General features: G+C 37.6%; 1 protein-coding gene across 6 annotated transcripts in view; it reads right to left on the bottom strand.

Annotated features, from left to right (window-relative positions):
- LOC149556341 (uncharacterized) overlaps positions 1-14,139 on the bottom strand; it is a 102,156-nt gene that overhangs the window by 53,694 nt on the left and 34,323 nt on the right. The window lies entirely within an intron of this gene.

A 14,139-nucleotide genomic window follows, 5' to 3' on the forward strand; every position in this document is an offset into this window, starting at 1 on the left:
GATTAAGAGGGAGTACATTGTACCTTATAATCCTCAACAGAATGGGGTAGCAGAAAGCAAAAATAGAACCATTGTTGAAGCAACAAAAGCCATGCTTCATAATCAAAATCTACACTTCGCATTCTGGGCGGAGGCCACTCATACTACTGTATAAATTCAAAACAAATGCCTGCACTCAATCCTAGAAAACATAACTCCTGAAGAAGTCTTTATAGGAATTAAACCTGACTTAAGTCATCTCAGAATATTTGATTGCCCTGTTTACATTTACATAACTAAAGAAAAGAGAACCAAGTTAAAACCGTCTGGGAAGAAAGGAATATTTGTTGGGTACAATGAGAACTCCAAAGGGTATAGAATCTATGTACTTGGGCAAAGATTGGTTGAAATCAGCAGAGATGTCAAATTTGAAGAAAACATTGCTTTAAAACTATCTACAAGTACAAAAGATGAGCCCTTCATAGACTTTAGATGAAAATCTACAAACTGGAAATCAGAGGAGAATGTACCATTACCAAACACAGAAAATAGAGAATATCAAGAAAAGGCCATTATGGGCAAGGAAAATTATTGAAGAAAATGATGTTGATCCAGATGAAATTTCCAAGGAGAGCAAGAAAACCAGAAATAAATATTGTTATGCTGCACTAGTAACTGAGCTTACCAAATTTGAACCATCAATTGTCAAAGAAGCCCTAACTTGTCAAGCTTGGAAAGATGCCATGGTCGAAGAATATCAATCAATATTACAAAATGACGTTAGGGATATTGTACCTAGGCCTAAGAACAAATCAGTTGTTTCATCAAAGTGGTTATACAAAATCAAGTATGCTTCAGATGGTAGTATTGAAAAACATAAAGCAAGATTGCTTACTCAAAGATTTTCCCAAAAGGCAGGTATTGATTATGAGGAAACCTTTGCCCCAATTGCTCGATACACTTTTGCAAGAATAGTCATTGCAATTGCAGCATCCCAAGCATGGAAAAGACCTCAAATGGATGTCAAGACCGCATTCCTGAATGGTGTTATTAATGAAGAAGTATATCAAACAACCTAAAGGTTTTGTTACAAAAAATAAAATCTATATGTATGTAAGCTAAAGAAAGCTCGTTATGACCTTAAACAAGCACCACAAGCTTGGTTGAAAGGATTGATAGCTACCTCTCCAAACTAGGATACTCCGAAAATGAAGCCAATCCAAACATATATTTCAAAATATCTAATGGTTACATGTTAATACTTGTGTTGTATATTGATGGCGTATCTATAACAGGTGAACATCACTTAATTGAAAGATGCAAACAAGATCTTATAGCTGAGTTTGAAATGAAGGATCTAACTACACTATTTTTTCGGTAGATTTGGGATAATGGATAACAAACCTCTAACAACTCCGATGGAAACAAATCTACACAAGCTAAAAGAAGAAGTTGTGAATTCAAAGGCTATTGACCCCACTCTCTGTAGATAGATCATTGGATCTCTTATGTATCTAGTAAATACTAGGCCTGACATTTGTTATACCACCAATGTCTTAAGTCATTTCATGTGTGAACCTAAGAAGATTCATTGAATGATTGCTAAACATATCTTGAGATATCTATGTGGCACTATCGATCTTGGTTTGAATTACAAAAATGTTGAGATTAAATTTGAAGGATATCCTGATTCTGATTGGGCTAGTTGTTCCATAAACTGCAAGAGCACTACAAGGTGTTGCTTCAGTCTTGGATCAGCAATGATATCTTGGTTCAATAGAAAACAACCTACAGTAGCTTTGAGTTTCACCGAAGCTGAATACGTGGCAGCCTCCATGGGAGCTTGCGAAGCAGTATGACTAAGAAAACTATTGTTTGGACTTTATGGAAAGAAAACTAAGTCCTACAATGATTCATTGTGATAATCAGAGTTGCATCAAACTTTCTACCAATCCTGTCTTCCACAATTGATCAAAGCACATCCACATGGTTGACACAAATGTTATCAAGCTGATTTATATCAGCACTAATGAGCAAAATGCTAACATTTTCACCAAGCCTCTCACAAGGTTGAAAATAGAATACTTCAGAGGTAAACTCTGTATGTCAAATTTGTAAATTCATTTGTAAGTTATGTATATTCATGAATAATTGAAAATTAAATTGTTTGCAAACTTGTATTATGAAAGGTGACGATCTTTCATTTGTGTAAGGTCACTATTGTAAGGTGACGACCTTATCAATAATTGATCTATCTCCTAACACCAAATGTGTTGGAGTAAAGTGGAATCATGGTTCTTCAGGCTAGATTTTGTCAAACACCTTGATAACCATCATGGTTCTTTGGGCAAGATTTTGCCGGACACGATGAAAATAAATTGTTATGGTTCTTCAAGTCGTATTTTGCCGAACACCATAACTTAATAGACCACACTTGAGGTGGTGGTTAATCTTGTATGAAAATTCCTTCAATTCCCTTCTTGCTAAAGAGGGAGCGTTAAGGATGTTAGCACTATAGTAAATTGAAGTAAATTTATAACTATATTATATGTTAATGTTGATATAAGAACAAAGGGGCAAATTAATATGTTTATATATAATCAACTTTTGTTCATTCAAATATTACAATTTATCAACACAGATTAACTCTTGACTATCAGGTGTAAGCACATTGATTAAATAATCAGGTGTGTTTGATTAAGTAGTGATTGGGCATGACCACGTATGACTCTACATGGAAATATCACTCACCGAAACATATAATAAGGAATCGTTGGTTAAAGATCTACATCAAAAGAAGGAAGTACTATATATCTGAACTATTACTTATCAATACAGAGAACTAAAAGACATAAAGTTAATTTAGATCAGAACGTAGAATACAGAGATAAATATTGTTTTGGGTTAGTGTAGAAGTCTGATATACAATTTAGTCAGTCTCCACCATTAAAGATCTATTAAATTACACGCCCAATCGCCATTTTCTAGGACTACATCATTTTGCCTTCATCTCACTCATCTTGTCCTCGCACATCCTCTCCTCGGCACCTATTGTTGGGAAGCCATATTGTGACCTCAGAGCCTCTGCTCAAAGTTTCCTCTTCAAATTGCCTCATGCCACCCACACTTCACCCTATTATTCATCCTTGTTCATTTTACTTGGCTAGCACACAAATGGTACTATGTTGGATCGTGTTGCTTACTCAAGGTCATTAATTCCATCTGAAATGTCAAAACCCTCACCAAGCTCCACAGATTCAAAGAGTGGAGCTTCCAAGGTGACATAAACATCAAAGATCCTCTTTTTTAAAATCATTTCTTGGACTCAATACTTTTCTGCTTAAACTCTTCTCTTGAATTGTTTTTTTAAATCATGGCAAGTGAGTTGGGTGGAGCATGTGGAGTCGGAGGAGCGAGGCGTACATCAAATGTACAGACATTTTCTCAATAGCGGAATGGCATTCGACGCTACTCAATGTCTTGCCACTCTTCAGCGGATGTGCGAGAGGTTGACCATCCTTATAGTCACCAACATCTCTGCAAGAGAGCTCGAAGGTATACTATTTAGTCTGTATGTAACCTCAATAAAATATGTCATCCATTCAAATATTAAAAGTATGGAACCCAACATTAATGGGACGGATTCCACCTGTTCAAAGGGGCATGGGTTCCAGCCCCAATAACATATCCTCCACCACTAATTCCCTCATCACCCACTTAATGGTTTTTACATCCTCGACTAGTTCTAAACCCCATGCTAATGATATCCATGTTTGTGTGATATTTGTGTTTGGTTGTGATGAACTCATCTCCCAAAACCTCCATCACCGCCATCACCACCTTTTCAATTTTGCCTTTCAACATACGCTTCCTACCCTTCACCTCTCCAAAAAAATGCCTAGTTGTCATGGCGTCACTAGAGAGAAATTAGCCTCCATCTATTTTGTCATTTCTCCAAGACAAACACCAATTGAAATGAGATTTACTATCCTTTTAGTAACATTCCAAATTTAAAGCCCTTCACACACTCCACTGTCCCATCGTTCACCTCACTAGTCGATCAATAATGATGGCATTCATCCTTTTCATTAAAACGTCATCAACCAGACTACACCTCATCATTACCATATTTCATTTGAATATTTTGGAAATTTTCCCATTGCACTTCTCTAATTGCTAACCTCAATGCCTCATTTTGACATGTCTGCCACCTCATTTCCCAATCATTGTGTGATTTCAAATTCTTTTTTTAAAAATAACTCTTTTTGAATAATATGGACGTATTTTTACATATGTCATGCACACGTTGTTCCCGCTATAATTGATTCCACTATTACGAAGTAATTGGTAAAATAGTTGTTTAATATTAATAGAGATCGAGAGGTCTATATATACAAAAGAATTAAAAACAATGTTTCCTTATGAAATGATTGTAAAGAACAAAAACATTATATTCTAGCTAAAAGAAAGCTAATAGATAACTATAAACTCACTAATATTAGAAACATTCTAATATTTACAATAGGTTACAAATAGATAACCATTAACTAATAATAGAAGCTTATCTATTATCATAAAACCTTCCCTTAATGGTTAATCTATCCACAGTAAACATCTACATGCTTGGTTCGTTCATAGAAGAGTGGATTCCGTGCTAACTTGATAACGCCTTCATTATCAACAAGGTGGTCGCTCTTGCTGGTGACATTTGCATATCCCCAAGCATCCAACTAAGCCAAACAGCTTCACAACCTACCTAAATTGTTCCTTTGTATCCAGCCTCTTTAGAGGAGAGAGAAACTACATATTTCTTCGTACTGGTTCATGTGCCAGCACCGGATCCCAAACTGAACACACATCCGAAAGTTGACTTTTTATCGTCAACAGAGATTGCCCAATTTGAATCTGTGAACCCACTGAGTCTAGGATTAGAACTTCGAGAGTAAAGAAGTCCATAATCTGAAGTGCCCTTCACATAACGAAGCACACACTTTGTTGCCATCCAATAAGCAGCCTTAGGAGTTGTCATAAAACATGACATGTAGTTGACTGCGAAGCTGATATCAGGCCTAGTAGAAGAGAGATGGATGAGGTTGCCTACTAGTTATCCATATGTAGTATCATCAACAGGAGGAGAATCAGACTTTGTTGATAACTTGAGACCTTTCTCCATGGGTGTAGTGCAATCCTACATATGGATTTGTCTAACAAAGCCCTAGCCTATTTGGACTAAGAGATGAATATACCAGAAGAGTGCTGCCAAACCTCAACACCTAGGCAATAATGCATGAGCCCAAGGTCAATCATACCAAAAGACTAACATAAATTATGTTTGATTCCCTGAATCAAAAATGCAGAATTGCCAGTGATGATCAAATCATCCACATAAATAACCAAAAGGATGATGTCATTGGTAGTAGTCTTGATGTACAAATTTAAGTCTGAAGAACTCCTCTGAAAGCCTTGATCATTGAGATACTTATCAATTTTCATGTACCATGCCCCAGGGGCCTGCTTCAAGCCATAGAGAGGTCTCACTAACAGAGAACCTAATGTTTTTACCGACAACCTTGAAACCAGAAGGTTGTGTCATGTAGACCTCTTTATGGAGATCACTATTCAGAAAAGCACTCTTGACGTTCATCTGATTGACCTTCCCACCAAATAGTACTGCCATGGCTACGACTAATCTGATTGTGATCATCTTTGCAATAGGAGCAAAGGTCTCCTCATAATCAATACCTTGACGGTAAGAAAAACCCTTTGCAACTAAACAAGCTTTGTAGTTATCCAAAGTACCATCAGATTTGTATTTGATTTTGTTAACCCATTTGCAGCCAATGGGTTTCTTCCTTGGTGGAAGATCATAAAGGACCCAGGGGTTATTCTTCAGTAGGCTCTGGTGTCTAGATCTCATGGCTTGTTCCCACTTGATGGGAAGGCTAAGATAGATTGCCTAGTCTATTCCATGATCCCCTTTAGTATCCAAGAGTTTCTTTGACACCTCTGGTGGTCTATAGGTTCCTTAATCACCCAAGGATCCCCTGACCTACCCTAACCTGCCCACCAAGTCAACTATTCTAATCTTGCAGCATTACAAACTTTGTTCTTTAGGAACTAATTCCTCAAAAAGGCTTATAAAGGTCTTCTAGGGTTCAACACCATTCCCTAGCTCCCACAAAGGATTTTATGAGTTCTAAGATGTTTTTAGAGCACTTTCAACATGTCCAAGATGATGGCAAGGATGGGCTAATACCCAATTGTATGGTTTCTTCACAAACAAGGCTACTAGAGGAGCCCCAATTAGGCCTCCTTCCAGTTTTGTAGAGCTTTTACCTCCTTTCCTTCAAGGATTCATCACACCTGATCTTAAGAACATTTGTCACAAATGACCAACCCTTAATGATTTTTGGGGTCTTGAGCCTCCATATGTTCATACAGCATTTATGCCAAAAACAAGGGTTTTGAGGGTTTCTTGTGGTCCTTGTTGTCCTACTCTCCAACAGCACTTTCCTAAGCTGATCAACACCTCTATTCACATCATCTCACCTAATGACTCCCTTCTTGGCTCCCTCCAAAGGGCAAGCCATGAAATTCCTCCTCTGTTCTTGAGAGCTCTCTATTTGCTGATTGCTCCTAGCCGAGCACTGCCTAGCTCGCCTAGAGCTTTGTCAAACAAATGTCTACAACTATTTGTTGGGCCCCTGCTTGCATATACTTACAGGTTAGGGTCTATAGTCCTAGATTCCAAAGTGCCATGGTTTTCCCACGATGGAAACAAGATCTACAGCCCCATATTTACAAAGCTCTCTAAAATTGGCAGAGCACAGTCTTCTTTGAAAGAATTAAATGAAACACTTACAAAACTTGAAAAACCCTAATCTAATGCACACACAAAGAAGATCAAACACTATACAAAATATCTCATTCAACAAATCCACAAAAACTCCTTTACTTGCTTCAAAACATAATAAAAACCAGCAACTGTTGTTGCAAAATCAGGTTCAGTCTATTGTATCCGTATTGCAGCCGTACAATAGCAATAACCAACCCTTGATTTAGGGTTCCTCAAGTCTCCTCGGTAAGTGTGTTGAGTTAGGGCTTTTTAGCCACTTAAACAAAGTTAAGCCTTTTCAAAGAAAAAGTTGCCAGCAACTTTTGGTTGCCCAAGCAATTTTTGCTCTTACATCACTAAGACCATTGTTAGGTCTTCCCAAGGCACTCTTGGGCTTAAAACTCCACCAACTACACCATCTAAGACCTCTAAGCACACAATTATGCAAAGATCTCATGATGACAACTATTGAGCAACTTTTTATTGCTCAAGCAAGTTTTTGCCCTTAAACTCCAATAACCAAAATGTAGGTCGTCCTAAGGCACCCATGTGCTCATATTGCAACAAAAACTCCTATTCCAAACTTCTAAGTCATAGCAAATCAATGCTCTTAGGATGACAACATACACTTAGGCATTATGCCACTTACAAGGACCAACTGAACTTCTAGGGCCTAGACTAGGCCTAAACGCACAAAATGAGCTTCAAACTCTTATTGTACTTACATGCTTCTTATAAGAAGTTCAACACAACAAAACTGTGATAGTGGGAAGCCTTGGAAGGGCGCTCCTGCACCACCACTTAAGAACTCCTTTAGCCTCGGAATATGTTTGAGGTTCAAACACTGTGAATGTTGGCCATGGGAGCAAAGTTAACAGACTCTATAGGTTCTCTTTTTCCGAGCAATTCTCCCGTCAATGAGCTCATCATCACAAAGTTCAGCAAGTGTCTTAGCCCACTACTTAGGTTGGAGAGGAGAATGACCAACATTAGTATCAGGAGATGCTCTATGATCAAGTTCCTCATCTAAAGAATCTAGATCAAACTCAGGTGAAGCATCTACAAATTTGGGCAATCTTACAAATAAAGCTAGAGGTGTTTGTATAGGGATCACAGGTATAACTAGAGCCGCAAGAGCTACTAGAGCCCTCCCATCAAGTGGACCTAATGGAAGCCTAGCTCCCAAATCATGAGTCTTCATAGGCTGGTCTACTAGATCAAGAACAAGAGAAACGGGCATGAATGGTCCTTCCTGCTCATCAAAGACTACATCACCACTGTAAATATCTCAGTGTTGATCAAGCAAAAGGCTTTGTGAAGAAAACTGTATCCAACAAGCATGAGTTTCTAACTCTTGGCATCCAACTTGATGCGTAACACATCAGGGATCCAAACAAAAGGGAGACAAAAACTTTCAAGTGATTGATTCTGGGCTTACAACCCAACCAAGTCTCCTTTGAATTTTGACGTTTGACTACCACAATGGGTGACCGGTTCAAAAGATAAACTCCAGTGTTAATTGCTTCTGCCCAAAACTTCTTTGGAACTTGTTTGTGTTTGAACATGGATCGAGCCATCTCAATGATTGTTTTATTTTGATGTTCAACTACACTATTCTGTTGTGGTGTGTGGGGTGTTGTTAATTGGCGTTTGATGCCATGAGTATCGAAGAAGCCAGAGAATTCATTATAACAACCCCCCCCATCATCTAACCTAAGAGTAATAATAGATTTCCCAGACTCTTTTTCAACTAAAGGTTTAAACTTCTTAAAGACAGGAAATGCATCTGATTTCTTTTTTAAGAAAATGTAACCACATTTTTCTACTAAAATCATCAACAAACAACAAAAAATACCTAGACCCAACAACAGGAGTGACCATAGGGCCACAGATGTTGACATGAATAAGCTGAAGTATCTGAGAAGCTCGCCATGAATCGCCACTAGTGAAAGGTGTGTGATGTTACTTCCCAACCTAGCATGCATCACAAACTCCAAGCTATTGAGTCTAAATCTCTAGCAATCTGAGAACAAGCTCTTCCCGAGCAAACTGAGAGAGATGATGCACATCTAAGTGCCCATACCGTTGATGCCATAGTGTGCTAACAAAAGACCGCTAAGCAGTCCTAGCTAAGTCTTGAGAATCACCAGAATCAATAAGTTGAAAAACACCATGATCCTCAATACTCACTACAACAATAGATTGAGTCGCCCTACCAGTGATGGTACACTGATGTGAATTGAAGATGACATTCAACTGTGGAGAATGTTGCAGCAACTGACTCACTGAGAGTAGATTTTCATCCCTAGAACATAGTACACATCGAGGAAAATGAGATTTCTCCCAACAAACTGAATCTAAATGTTGTCGTTGCCAACAACAATGTACTCTTCTCTGCCACCAAAAATAACAAAATCTGAATAAGGTTGGTAGTCAGTGAACCAATCTCTGTAGTGGGTGAAATGACGAGAGGCACCTAAATCAATGTACCAAACATACGACTTCACATGATTTGCAGATCTTTTAGCCATAAGGCGTAAAGGCAGATTCTATCTGCTCGGTGTACTCTGCCCTACTCACTTTGGGTCACGAACTTGACTGCTTAGATTGGACAGCTAAGCATCTTCGACATTCAACCATCATGTGACCAAACTTGTGACAATAGTTGCATTGGATGTTCTTCCGAGAGCCTTCTAAAGCTAAAGCAGAGGACTTCTGCTCAGAAGGCTGCTAAGACTTGCCTTTATCCATCTAAATGGATTTAGCAACAAAGGCTTGCTCTGTGGAGCTGGAGCTGCTACCAAACTGTTGTTTCCACCGATCTTGTTAAAGCAAAGTGTGTAGAGATCAAAGAATTTTAGATCAACACCAGAAGAAGTGATGTTGAGAGTCTCGATAAAATGCTCATAGGACTTGGGTAAACTCCTAAGAGTGATGACCACAATGTTCTCTTCCTCCATCTTGCGACGAATGGTAGGCAATTGATCACGGATTTCCTAAAGCAATGTTTGCTCATCTGTGATGATAGAAAACAGAGTGTTCTTCAAAAAGAAATCCCTGCTTTTGTCAGAAGTCTCAAGAAGATTCTTAAGATGTGCTCATATCTCAGCAGCTCTCTTGCCGAATGGAATTTGAGAGAGTTGATCATCAACTACGAATAATTTGAGAAGCATCACTGCCCCTCGATTATTCAAATCTCATGTATCTTGATCAGTACCAAGGGCAGTCAGATGCTATGTAACACCAAGAACAATTTGATCAGTATTTCGATATTCAAATATCACTATTATCCACTGCTTCCAAGTGTCATAATTCTGACCATTGGATTTTGAATTGCTCTCAAGCAAAATATTAGTCAGAGATGCCATTCAACAACCCCCCATCGTCTAACATTTTTCAATGAAAAGGCATGAAAATCTATTAAGGCACGTACTTCAAGGCAAAAAACGAAAGACCCTGAAAAATTGAAGGGTTACTTAGAAGAGCTTGAAAAATCCAAAAAGAATATGTTGTCAATTTACGGATACACTAGCTCGAAAATTGAGGCACAAAAGTTGAGTCACCAAGAAAAGTTTGACGATAACCCAACTAACCTCTCAAAAAACCCATCAAGAATCTGAAAAATAAATTGATCCGGAACAAAAAAAAATTAGGGTTTCATACAAAAACAGCCTTGCTGCAAAAAAAACCACAAAAAATGGCGAAAATGTGCAGAAAAAACAGACGGCAGTTGTAGAAAAATGATTGTAAGAATCAGATATCACAGAAAATAATTTCGAAAAATATTGCCCTGATAATTTCGAACAAGAAATTATAATATTTTTCGAAAAAAATCAAAGAATTGGCTCTGATACCATATTATGAAGTAATTGGTAAAATACTTACTTAATATTAACAAAGATCAAGAGGTCTACATATACAAAAGAATGAAATGATGTTTCCTTAGGAAACAATCGTAAAGAATAGAAAAATTATATTCCAGCTAAAAGAAAGCAAAAGAAAGCTAACCGATAACTACAAACTAACTAATATTAGAAACATTCTAATATTTACAATAATTACAAATAGAGAACCATTAACTAATAATAGAAGCTTATCTATTATCATAGTATCCACAACTATTAGGAATCACCTTCCAAATGTAATTTTTTTATCCCCATATTCCTTCGAACCTTGCTTGCAAGGCTGCAAACGCTTCTGCCACATTATGCATGTCATCTCCAGTTCTTCTAACTTCCATCCTCAAAATATTAACTCTGCTATCCCTAGACACACACCCTATTTCACTAGGTCTTGGATTGCTTTTTGAGGCTCCATGAAAGATAATTTTAATCCAATCTTCCTCCGGTTGTTTCCAGCTGATCAGTTTGTTTGCTCCAATGCTCAATCAACCCAACTCTACACCTTAACGGCCCAAGTTTTTAAAGATATTTATATTATAGTATATTATTTTATTTTTCATTTCTTACTTAATGTTTTTTTTTTTTTAATTATATAGGCCAATTCAATGACAAACTTTCTAATAGTAATATTATTAGTATTTAATAAAAAATAACATTATATGTAAATTTTTTACTTTATCAGTCATTAAATATTATTATTAAATTTGTGTGTTATGTGTGTGTGTGTGTGTGTGATTTTGTATAGACACCCAAGACAAACCTAAAAAATATTGCCTGACCACACAAACCAAACTCTCAGACCCAAATCTGAACCAAAGTCCGAACTGGGACGAGCAACATATGTTGAATGCAATCAATGCTCATCTACCAACCTGAGTGTGGAAGAGCTAGGGCAATTGCAAGGGACAGGGAAGATCAGATATGGATTTAAAGGACAAGCCACAGCTGAAAGGAAAGTGCAATCACCTGCTAGATTCACCTTTGTCTTCAAAAGGGTAAAGAGTGGATATAGTGCAACCAGACAGGCATTGTAATGACTCTGCCAGTTTTAATGGAAAGAACCTTAGTAGGAGTTGTCATGGGAAAAGAATACAATACATCATATTGCTCATTCTTCCCAAAACTTATCAGGGTGTGGAGGTCCATTTTCAAGTTCTTCCTACATTATTTGCAGTGAGGAAAGTGATTGCTTGAGGAATAAATACTCAAATAGAACAATTTTTCTGTTGCGCCATCCAACTCTTTAGAAGTGCATACAGAGATCTCAAAATGTCATCATTCTTAGAGGACCAACTTTTCATGCTTTAAGAAGCATAGCCCTACAATCAACTCAACCTTATTGTAAAGAGCCCTGCTGGCTCACTCAAGAACTATGCTTGGGCAGCAAGTATCTTTGCTTGCATAGCTCTATCTAACCAATATTTATTCAACCTTTGACAATGTTTTATATCATCTACCCCAAAGTACACAAAATCAGGCTTATGATGACTTGTACCATTCCCATCATCACGTCCCATTCTTGCTACTCTCAAATATAGAATACAAATCATTGTTCTCTTCTTGACCAAAGGATGCCACATCTTGAAGTAACGAAGTTATGTCACTGCTGTTATGAACTTCAAAATTATTATGATGTGTTCAAGTTATATTTTTGACCCCTTTAAGTGTATTATCATAGAAAGCCTCATGGCCACCACTTGCATACGGGCCTTCATGACTATTCCCAAGTGAAAGAGTTACCATATTACAAGGAAGGCATAAGCTATCGCTGCCCCAAATCAGAGTTGTGGGAGCCTCCTCCATGCTTCCATTCCAATCATCAAACAACACCCCATCTTGATTCTTCACATGCTTAGATAGAAGTGGCTCAAAGAAGTCTTCAACTTGGCTTCTATGAGATTCAAAATCAGACTGCCTGCATACTAAACTTGTCATCCCATTCTTAAGTTGAATACCATCATCAACATCATTACCTCCATTTGAAATAAATGTTGCCTCATGATTTGAATTGCTGTTGCAAATTTCAAAATAGGCCTCACACCTTGGTCTCACATTTCCACCATCTCTAATAGTTTGTCCCCTGATTGTAATCTCTTTCAATTTGTGACCAATGGCTTCTTTATTATCATTTAATATTTCTTTCTCTTTTTGCTGTTGAAAGGAGCTTGTAGATACCCAGTTATCATCTGCTTCAGGTACACCCATAAATTTTGTAAAGGAAGGGAGGTTGCATATCTCCTTAGGAAGAGAACAATACTAATGGTAGCTGCTCATAACTGCAACATTGAATGTCTTGGTAAAAGGCATCTTACCTGTGCTTGTTAACGAAGATGAAACCTTAGAGCACCCATTTTTTTTTCTAGCCATGGTGTTGGCCTGTAACTGAACTAATTTCTTTTCCAATAGGCTAGCAGGTTCTAGCCTCTGATACCACTGAAAGATCCCTGATGGATCTCTTCCACTGATCTGCTGTAATTTTATATTTTTAAATTTGTTTTCCCTGTTTACTAAAATTTTCTTGCAGAGCTTGACAGAAGTTGCAGAAGGGTTTGATTGTTTTATATTTTTGATGATTTTTCAATAAGTAATAACAGAAGTACAATAACATGAACCAGTTCTGAAAATGTATTCCAAATACATTTAAAGAAAAGTCGCTTCAAGCAGTTTTTTTGAATATACGCCTAATATGTAACCAGATGAAGATTTACAATAATATCCAGATGATTACAACCAAGAATAAAGCCAACCTGAAGGAGTGAAGGTGAAATATGAGCCCAGAAGGAAGCTACGTCCAAAATCCAGCTCTCAAATGTTGTACGTGGAAAAGTAGATGGCTGCCAGGCGTGGCCGTACAGCTGCAAAGTGCCCACACGTGGGTAGAATACCCAAACCCCAGCTAAAACTCTGACTCAATACTGCGTTCCCTAGAAGAAACAATGCACAATCTCCAATATGCTTCTGACTGCAAGAATCTAGACCACTGTTTTGGAGGCTACGTCCCAAACAAGCAAAGCAAGTGGGTTTGGCGTACCAAATGCTGAAAGCTCAATCAGAGCCCAAAACACAAATCCAAGATGTAATATGTCAATAATACCTTCGAACTTTGTCTTTACCTCCTTATAACCCACCAAACTTAGCTCAAACCCTAAAAGTGTCCCCATGTGGCGTTGGGTTATAAAATAATATATTTCTCATTTTTAAAGTGGTCAAGTATCTAGAAAATGACCTTTTTCCCAATAGAAAGAAATCCGTTCACTGAAATGCTCCGAGTCAAAAGAGAAATATTTAGAAAAGTTCAAGACCTTTCCAACGAGCTATTACACCAAGGGATATTCACCCAAATGAGGCAAAAAAACCCTTATTACTCCAAAATGGCTATAACTTAGCCTTATTTAAATTATTAAAATGCTAACTTAGGAGAAT

Source organism: Cupressus sempervirens, chromosome 5 (assembly GCF_028749045.1).
Source record: "Cupressus sempervirens isolate cs-2001-9-10 chromosome 5, ASM2874904v1, whole genome shotgun sequence".
Classification (NCBI taxonomy): domain Eukaryota; kingdom Viridiplantae; phylum Streptophyta; class Pinopsida; order Cupressales; family Cupressaceae; genus Cupressus; species Cupressus sempervirens.